Consider the following 9236-nt stretch of genomic DNA (forward strand, 5'->3'; position numbering starts at 1 on the left):
TCAGATTTGAGTGTATAAGGATGACTGTAGAGAATTGGAGTCAGCGAGGCTGCGGCACGGGGTCAGAGGAAGGGCTAGGGGTCCTGGGCTGGGGGTGTCGCCGCCAGTGGGAGGGAGAACAAGGCCAAAGGCAGTGAGGACGTCGCGGTGGGAGGCCTTGGGGGCCCGTATGATGTGCAGCCTGAACCCCCTGCCCCTCACCTCACCCTAAGCCTTTCTCCTCCCCAGCTTTTGGAACACCCCCCTTGCCTTCCCGGACCAGCCCTTGCAGGCGTTCAGAGTCAGGTCCTCCAGGCTCCGTCCTGGGTGCTCCTCCTGACTCCCACGCACAGCCCCCATGGCATCCGGGCAACTGCCCATGTGTGCGTCACCTCGCCCTGGGCCCAGCTGACTACTCTGATGGCAAGAGGGGAGACCACACAGAGGAGAGCGGGGTTCACCCGACGCCCGAGACACCACCACCTGCCCCACCTCCTCCCGCGGGCTCTGCACGTCCGCTGCTCAAACCGGAACCCCGGGGGCTTTGCCGCCGTCCCTCTCCCTCGTTCTCGTCTCTAACCCATCGGGTGATTTCTCTTCTGAGCACGTTCGGGTCCCTCTGCTTCCCAGCAGCCCCACTGTCACCACGCTGACCCACACTGTTGGCTCTTCTGCGTCAGCTCTGCTACCACGTGTCTGTTTTCTGTGGCCGTGTGACAAGCCACCACACACTTGGTGGCTCGACATCTCACGGTGGCCGTAGGCCAGAAGTGCAGGCCCGGCACAAATGGGTTCATGCTCAGTCTGGCGGGCTGAAACCCTGGTGCTGGCAGGAGCCGAGGTCTCATCTGAGGGCAGGCGAGGGCAGAAGTCCTTTCCCTGCAGCCATACAACTCATGGAAGCTGTGTCTTCAAGGCCACAGGAGTGCATCTCTCGGACTCTCCCTGTCTCTAAGACTCCCTCTTTGAAAAGCTCACCTGATTAGGTCAGGCCCACCCTGGATAATCTCCCTTTGGATTAACTCAACTGATTAGGGACCTGATTTACACCTGCCAAATTCCCTTTTGCCGTCTAACTTAACGGGGTATGGGAGTGATATCCCCTCATAGCTATAGGTCTCGCTCACACTCAAGGGCACCGGTGGTCATTTTAGAATTCACCTACAACAGATAGCCTCTCCATGGGGTCTCCTCAGCCCTAGACCCCTGGCCCCTCCAACCCAGCCTCTGCTGGACAACCAGGGTGATCTATCCTATCTGTCTGTCTGCCTGTCTATTCATCTACCTATTACTGATGTACCTTTCCTACTTTGTTATTCTTTTTTTTTTTTTTCAGTTTAATATGAAATATTTCAAATAAATCCCCAACCAGAGTGAACAGTATCATGGACATTCCAGGTACCCATCACCTAGCTTTGAACAATTGTTAATATCTTACCTTATTTTCTTCATTTATCTTTTCTCCTGAATATTTTGAAGTCAATTTCAGACGTGGTGAGTGTTCACTTCTAAATACTTCAGTATGTGCGTCCCAGTTTTTAAATGGATGTTTTTCTCCATCACCACAATACCATCACCCCCGTAATAAAATGAACCCTTTCTAAACCCCAGTCGCATTCACATTTCTCTTCTGGTCCCTCAAGCATTCTTCACCAGCTGCTCTGAGCTAGGATCAAGGTGATCCTTACAACGTCCAGTGTGAACTCGTCACTTCCCCACTTAGCACCTCCTGGTTTCCCTCGCTCAGCCTGAAGCTGGTGGCGCCTCACCTCGTGTCCCCTCACCCACCCCTGCCCCAATGCCGGCTGGCCTCCTTTCTGCTTCTCAGCGGACCATGTTCTCCCAGCTGCTGTACCTTCATGTCCGTGCTTTCTTCTGGGATTTTCTCTGTGTCTTCTCTTCCAGTTCAGCTGTCTTTCCCCCAAGGAGGGCCCAGGAATCAGGTCCCACTCCTGTCTCTGATCTCTTGGAACCCCGTGTTTGCCCTGCACCCACTCCTATCCTTCAGAGCACCCACCTCGGTCCATGATGACCCACTCGTGGGCGTGATTTCTTGACTGCTCTCTCACTCCCCGACCAGCCTGGGACCCCTGAGCGTGAACGCGTCTGTTTGCTCACCATCATATCCCCCCCACCTGGTCCACAGCCACCGAGTCAGTGAATGAGTGAGTGAACCAGGGTGCGGGCGAGGCCTGTGCCAACCCCACAGGAGCCTGGGAGCCCCTGCTTGCCAGAGGGGAGTCAATGACAGAGGGACATGGCCCCCAAAAGGACAGGGCCAGCCGTGGGAGTACTGCTGCCCCAGTGGTCATTACAGGGCACTAATAGCCCAGCATGGCCCCAAGGACACCTCACCCCTCTCCCCTCGCCCTCTCCTGACTCCTCCTGCCTGAGGCTAGCCAGACCTCACCTCCCTTCTCTCCGGTGCTGCTCTCAAAGGGAGGGACTGCTTTGATGACGAGGCCAGAGGCAGGGCGAGTGGCTGGCAGGGTTTCAGCAGATAGCGTTGGATCAATTAGATGTCCAGATGCAAAACAAAAACAAAACAAAACAAAACCCCAAAAAACAAAAAAACAAATGTTCACTCTGACCTCACACTACATACAAAAACTAATTTTTTCATCTATGAAATGGATCCGTAGACCTAAAAGGAATCATTAAAATAGGAAACTTCTACAAGAACACATAAGAGAAAAATCTTGGTGGCCCAGGGAAGCTGTACACGGAAATACAAGCTATAAAAGGCATGATTGATACATTGGACTTGATCCAAATTTAACATTTTGCTCTTTGCGAAGCGTATATCCAACAAAGGACCTACATCTGAAACCATGTTTCCCAGGCTTTTTTCATCCCCCAAGGAGCCCTTTTCTCGACATTTCTCTCCTAATCGCCCCCAGGAATGTTCAATCCCACAGGTGTCTGTTTCTGTCCGGTATGTACATCCACGCCCTCCACATAAAATGAGGATGCATTTTCCCCTCCTCCAGGAACAATTTACACCCCTGTGGGGGCATATATGGGAAATGTGTAATCAAGAACGCAAGAAGAACCCTTATAACCAGACAGTAAGTAGACAAACAACCCAACATCTTTTCTTTTTTCAAGATTTTATTTTTAGGTAATCTCTACACCCAACACGAGGCTTGAACTCACAACCCTGAGATCAAGAGTTGCATGCTCCACTGACTGAGCTGGCCAGGTGTTCCCCCAAACCCACTTTCTTTCTTAAATAAACCTTTCAAGGGGCGCCTGGGTGGCTCAGTCGGTGAATCGTCTGCCTTCGGCTCAGGTCATAATCCCAGGGTCCTGGGATCGAGCCCCACATCGGGCTCCCTGCTCAGCGGAAGTCTGCTTCTCCCTCTCCCTCTGCTGTGCTCTCACTCTCTCGGTCAAATAAATAAAATCTTTAAAAAAAAAAAAAAAAAAGAAGTTAAGCATACGCCTCCCACGTGACCCAGCCATTCCCCTCCTAGGATCTCCCCAAGAGAAACGATAGCACACAGTCATCCAGAGACTTGTACTGGAATATTCACAGTAGCTTCACTGGTAATAGCTAAGAGGGAAAAAGTGGAAACACAACCCAGTGTCCCCTACAAGTGAACAGATGAACAAGTTGTACATCCTTACAATGGATTACCACTCAGCAATAAAAAGGAATGAACTATTAATACATGTAACCGTGTGGATGAAGCTCAAAATAATTATACTGAGTGAAAGAAGCGAGGCAAAAAAAAGAGAACATATCATATAATTCCATTTATATGAAATTCTAAAAAATGCAACCAAATCTCTTACATAAGAGGCACCAGGAAACTTTTGGGGGTGATGGAAATCATTACCCTGATTACAGTGATGGATTCAAGGATCTATAGACATACATATCAAACTTCATATATATGTCAAAACTCACCAAATCGTACATATTAAACAAGTATGGTTCATTATACGTCAGTTATACCTCAAAAATCTGTAAATTAGTTGCCCATCCTAAAAATGGGGGGATTTTAATTTTTTAAAAAATCTGTATTGAAAAATGTGACAGGCTGGGGTACCTGGGTGACTCAGTCAGTTGAGCGTCCAGCTCTTGGTTCCGGCTTAGGTCATGGTCTCAGGGTCGTGAGATTAAGCCCCGTGTCCGGCTCCATGCTCAATGTGGAGTCTGCTTGAGATTCTCTCTCCCTCTCCCTCTGTCCCTCCCCTTGCTTACACATGCACTCTCTAAATCAATCAACCAATCAATAAAATCTTTTTACAAATTAAAAAAAAGAAAGAAAAATGTGACTGGCTGCATGCAGCTTTCCATGTGGGCAAGAGGCAGATGGCAGAGTGAGGGCCCCAGGCCCCTCTGGCCCCGGCACTGGCTCCCCGGTTTGCCTGGGCCCAACTTCCCTGGTTTCTCTGCACTCAGGCATCAGCTTCTCGGCCCCCCAGGCCGCTGAGTCTGTGGCCCGGGGATAAGGGAGCTGGGGCTGGGTTCTGAGCAGGGGCGACACAGATTTGCACCAGCAGACCCTTGTCAGGTGGCCCAACAAAGCCCCTCTCAGTCTGGCCGCATCCAGGAGTTTCCAGGGGGTGGTTAAGAGGAACATGAAGCAGCAGGCTTTGGGCTGAACCTGAGAAGAGTGAGAGCTCAGTCAATTTACGACAGACACCAGACCGTCGGAGGTAGGATCACTGTCCCTTTCTACAGAGGGTCACGGGGGACCATCTGACTGGGTGAGGGGTGAGGAGGGCCACAGAAATTGTGCTAGGACTCCTTTGTAACATTATTTCTGTACTGGGTTGTTGAGTCTGTGCCTGGCCTGGAGCTCTCTGCCCACAGGCCCCTTCCCCCCCTCTTGCTGAGGGACGCAGGGGACCGGGCTTTATCACGCCTGTAGCTCAGTACCTCAATCAGTGCAGCTGATTGTAAATATTTGCAGAATTGACGCGCATGGCATTAGCCACGTCCCTCCCTCTCTCCGCTGCCTCAGTGCCCCGCCTCTGAAGGGGAGCTGGGCTTGCTTCTCTTCTCAGCCTGTCGCTCTCTGGAGCTGCTAATTACCAACATCAGTTAGGAAACACGAGATTTGAAGGTTCCAGAAACCAGGTCCATCCTGCGACTCAGAATTTGCCCAGAGTTCTGTGCTCTTGTGGTTCCACCAAATCTGGGGGTCTCCCGAAATCTCGGACTGTTAGAGGAACCTTTCACCTTTGATTCCTCTCTGTTCTTGAGCACTGAACGAATCAAATAAGCAGACGATTTCCCTTTGTGCTCTGGTTTCCAGGAAGCTCAAAGGCACTTCTCCTGGACTTTAGGAATGGTGGAGGATTTGCTTCTGATGAGCACTGAGGAATGAGGTGGGATGCTGGGACACACATGTCCACACACGGTCCTTCCCCCTGCACGTGGAGGGGGGCCCCTGGGCAGGGGGACCTGTGGGAGTTGATGGGGCAGCCTAGGGGAGAGAAGAGGCCCAAGGCAGGGGGACAGAGGGAAGGGGACACACACCCCGGGGGGGCCACCGCATGGCTTCCTTCTCTGGGCTCCCTGCTTTCACTCTCAGGCCAGCCTATCCTCCAGCCCGCAGCCAGAGAAGGCCTTCTAATGGCCAGGCTAGACCCCGCCGAGCGGCAGCTCCCTTTCGGAAGATCAAAGCCCGGGCCTGCAACCACCTGCAAGCCTCCCCGACCCAACCGTGAGCGGGGGGCCGCCGCCAGGGGGCGCCCGACACCAGAGCGCTGCCCACTGGGCCGCGGAGTGGGGAGGAGCGTGGCTTTCCCCAAGGGAAGTCCTGCTCTGGGGGCTCCCGCCCACCGCCTGCGTCCCTGCCGCACCAAAACCACACTCTGTGCCCCTCACTGCCTCTCTTCCCCCTTAAAGACCCAGTTGAGGTACCACCGCCTCCAGGAAGCCTTCCTGGGCCTCAGGCTGGGCCAGGCTTTTCCCCCAGGCTCGCACAGACCCCTGGGGCCCTGTCCACGCTGTCAGTCACTGCTCCGGTCTCCCAGGAGAGTGGATGGTGAACCCTCGGGCAGGGCTGGGCCTGGGTTACCCATCACCCCAGAATGGCCACTCTGGCAGTAGTGTTCAGGTGCGTAAATCTGGGAGCTGGGAGCCCCACGCAGCTTTGCTGGGTCATCAGTGGTGGAAGTCCTGGCCCCCCACCCCTCCCTTGCTTAGGCCTTGCTTAGTGGCTGCAGATGCTCAGGAATGGGCTCCCTGTGTCCCACCCCCATCCCATCTCATGTCTGTAACCCCGGAGGACGTGCCCTTCTAGCCTGCAGGCTGACTCCTGCCTCAGTTTCCCCACCTCTAAAGGGGAGGTGGCATTCCAGCTCCCGACCCCTGGCCTTTGCATTAGCTGGTCCCTCCGCCAGGACGCCCTCCTTGCTACCATGCGTCTCTGCCTGCTGTCTCCTTCTTGAGAGGAGCATTCAACTGGAGTGGGGGATCGTTTGTGAGACTCCTCTTTAATTTGTGAGCAATAATAAAGGACTCAGATGCTTGGAAATTACCTCCTCAGAATTAATAAATTAGAGAGTTATCTGTGTAAAGATCTGCGTCACTCTGTGATTTGACCGTACAGGATTGGCCAGCCTGGCAGGCGCAGTATGTCTGTCGGGCAAGACGGCTTTGGAAAGGCTGGGTCTGAATGCTCTAGAACACTCAGACCCCCACTCCCCAGGGTCCCTGCTGGCCTCTGGTCACAGGCACCATGTAGGTGATGCATGACACAAACTGGAGGGATACTGCCTGGGTTCAAGGCCCAGCTCCAACTCCGGCTAGCTGTGTGACCTCAGGTAAGTGACTGAACTTCTCTGTGCTTCAATTTCTTCGTTTGTAAAATGGGATGGTGTTATCAGAGCTAGCCCCCACCCCGCCCTCCATTCTCAGGAAGATTAATAAGACAGTGCCTGCCTGACACTCGGGAGAAGGCCCAGCACAGAGGAGATGCTCAGAAGGGTTAGTTAGGAGCACTGCTGTGAATTAAGTAGAGGGTCTGCCATCACCTGCTCAGGGGGATGGGAGAGGAAGGAGAGGCTGGCCCCACCCCAGGGCTTGGCAGGCTTGCGCAGTCTCTCCTTGGCTCCTAGAACCCCTCTCCTCATGCCCCTCTCTCGTAACCCCGACCACACATGGGAACACACCTGTCCCCTTAGCTGACAGCTCCTGGAGGAGGGCAGGGGTTGGCAGAGTAATGATCTCTGGGGGGACAGGGGGGTTGTTCCTGTCTTTTCCTGGGCGAGGACTCTTCATCATGCGTCCCTGATTTAAGGAAGCGGGAGTTTCCTGTGTGGGCTGAGAGAAGGAAGGAATGAATGGACAATGAGTGAATGAGTGAATGAGTCTGGGCAGTGGGGGCAGTGGCTACGCACGGGGGCGTTGGCTTCCAGAAGCCTTGGATGCAAGTCCCGGCTCACCCACCTACCAGCTGCGTGGCCCCAGCTCTGAGCTGCGGCGTCCTCCCCTGAGCCGCCCAGCCCTGTGCCCAGCATCTCGGAGGGACGGCATGCTTGTCTGCTGAAAGAGTGTGCCCCTAAATCCCAAATCCCTAGCCCCCCCAGTGTGGCTGTATTGGGGGATGGGTCCTAGAAGGAGGTAACTCAGTTAGAGGAGGGCATAAGGGCGGGCCAGGATCCCATAGGATTCGTGTCCTTGTAAGAAGAGATTCCAGAGAGCGGGCTCTCTCCGTGTGGGCATGAAGGAAAGGCTGATCAAGTTCAAGGACACAGAGAGAAGGCCGGCATCTGCATGCCAGGAAGAGAGCCCCCACCAGGAGTGGAGTCAGCCCAGTCCTCCGTGGTGGACAGCATGTCTGGTCTCCAGAACCGTGAGACAATGAACGTCTGTTGTTTTAGCCGCCCGAGTCTGTGGTACTCTGTGGTGGCAGCCCGAGCTGGCTGGGGCACCCAGAGCACGAGGGCTGGGGATGGACTCTGGTTGAGCACCAGGCCCCGGGCTTCCCCGCTCCATTCTGTCTGCTGGGGAGAGCACCAGCGTTCTCCCTCTCGCCTCCCCCCAGCCTGCCTGCCTGGGACCAGCAGAAGGGGCCTGAATTACCATTTCCACCCCTCCCGGATTAGAAGCCAGGCTCCTGTCCCCTCAGCGTTCCCCAGGGAAGAGTCCCCACCTATGAAGACCGGATGGTGGGACCCACTTCCCCAGAGGATCTGGGGGTCAGCCACTCCCTCCATGCCTCTCCAAACACCTGTGGGCCAGGCTCCTGGGACACCAAGACTGCCATTGCTGAGGTTACCTTTGAGACAGGGCCACAGACAAGAAACAAATATGCCTCAAATAACCCTCAGCAGGTCAGTCCTGGAAAGCTCCAGCAGAGCGTGGCACACAGGGGGCCCGCAGTGATGCCCTCTGGGGTCCTCCATCCAGGCACCTGCAGCTCTGAGAGGCGGTGTTTCCAGGCCTCTGAGCTCAGCTGCACTTGCCCCCCGCGCTGCTTCAGTCTCGGCAGACAGGCCACGACACCCTGTCCCACGGGCGGGCTTGGTCCCTTGCCCCCCGGGGGGGTAAGCAGGCCACAGGGAGACCCGAGCTCGGGAGCCACATGCAGTGCTCCTGGCCCTGCTCTGCCACCCCAACACTGTGGCCCGTGGTGCCCTGAACGGTGGCCTCCCAAAAGGTATGGCCACCTCCTGACCCCAGAACCTGGGCATAGTACCTTCCAGGCCATAGGTGAGTAATTAAGGGTATTTCAAGAAGGACTTTATACTGGGTTATCGGTGTGAGCCCTAAATGCAACCACATGTCTCCTTACAGGAGAGAAGCAGAGGGAGTTCAGAGACAGGGAAGGAGGCCACGCGACCCACAGAGCTGCGATTGGAGCCACGTGGCCACCAGCCAAGCAGGGCCCGCAGCCATCCGAAACTGAAAGCCGTGAGGAACAGATTCGTCCTGGGGCCTCCAGAGGGAGCACGGCCCTGCCCACACCATGACCTCAGACGTCAGCCCCAGAACCACGAGAGAATAAATTTTGGTTGTTTTAAGCCACTCCTTTTGAGGTGATTTTTTTTTTATAGCAGCCCCAGGAAATCGAACACACCCCCCTTTAAAATGGGCATAATAAGAACCGCCACGAAGGATATGGTCAGGACCAGATAGGAGGTAGAAAATTCTTTGGACAGCACCTGGCTAGTACATAGCAAGCGCTGAATGCGTGAGACCCTGACTCTTTCCTGGCCACCCACTCAGCCCGCTGGGGTTAGCGGGTAACAGGCCAACTGAGGCCCGGCTACAGGGTCTGAGCGGGCGAGCA

This window comes from Leptonychotes weddellii, chromosome 5 (assembly GCF_054177405.1).
Source record: "Leptonychotes weddellii isolate Sample4059 chromosome 5, ASM5417740v2, whole genome shotgun sequence".
In the NCBI taxonomy this organism is placed as follows: domain Eukaryota; kingdom Metazoa; phylum Chordata; class Mammalia; order Carnivora; family Phocidae; genus Leptonychotes; species Leptonychotes weddellii.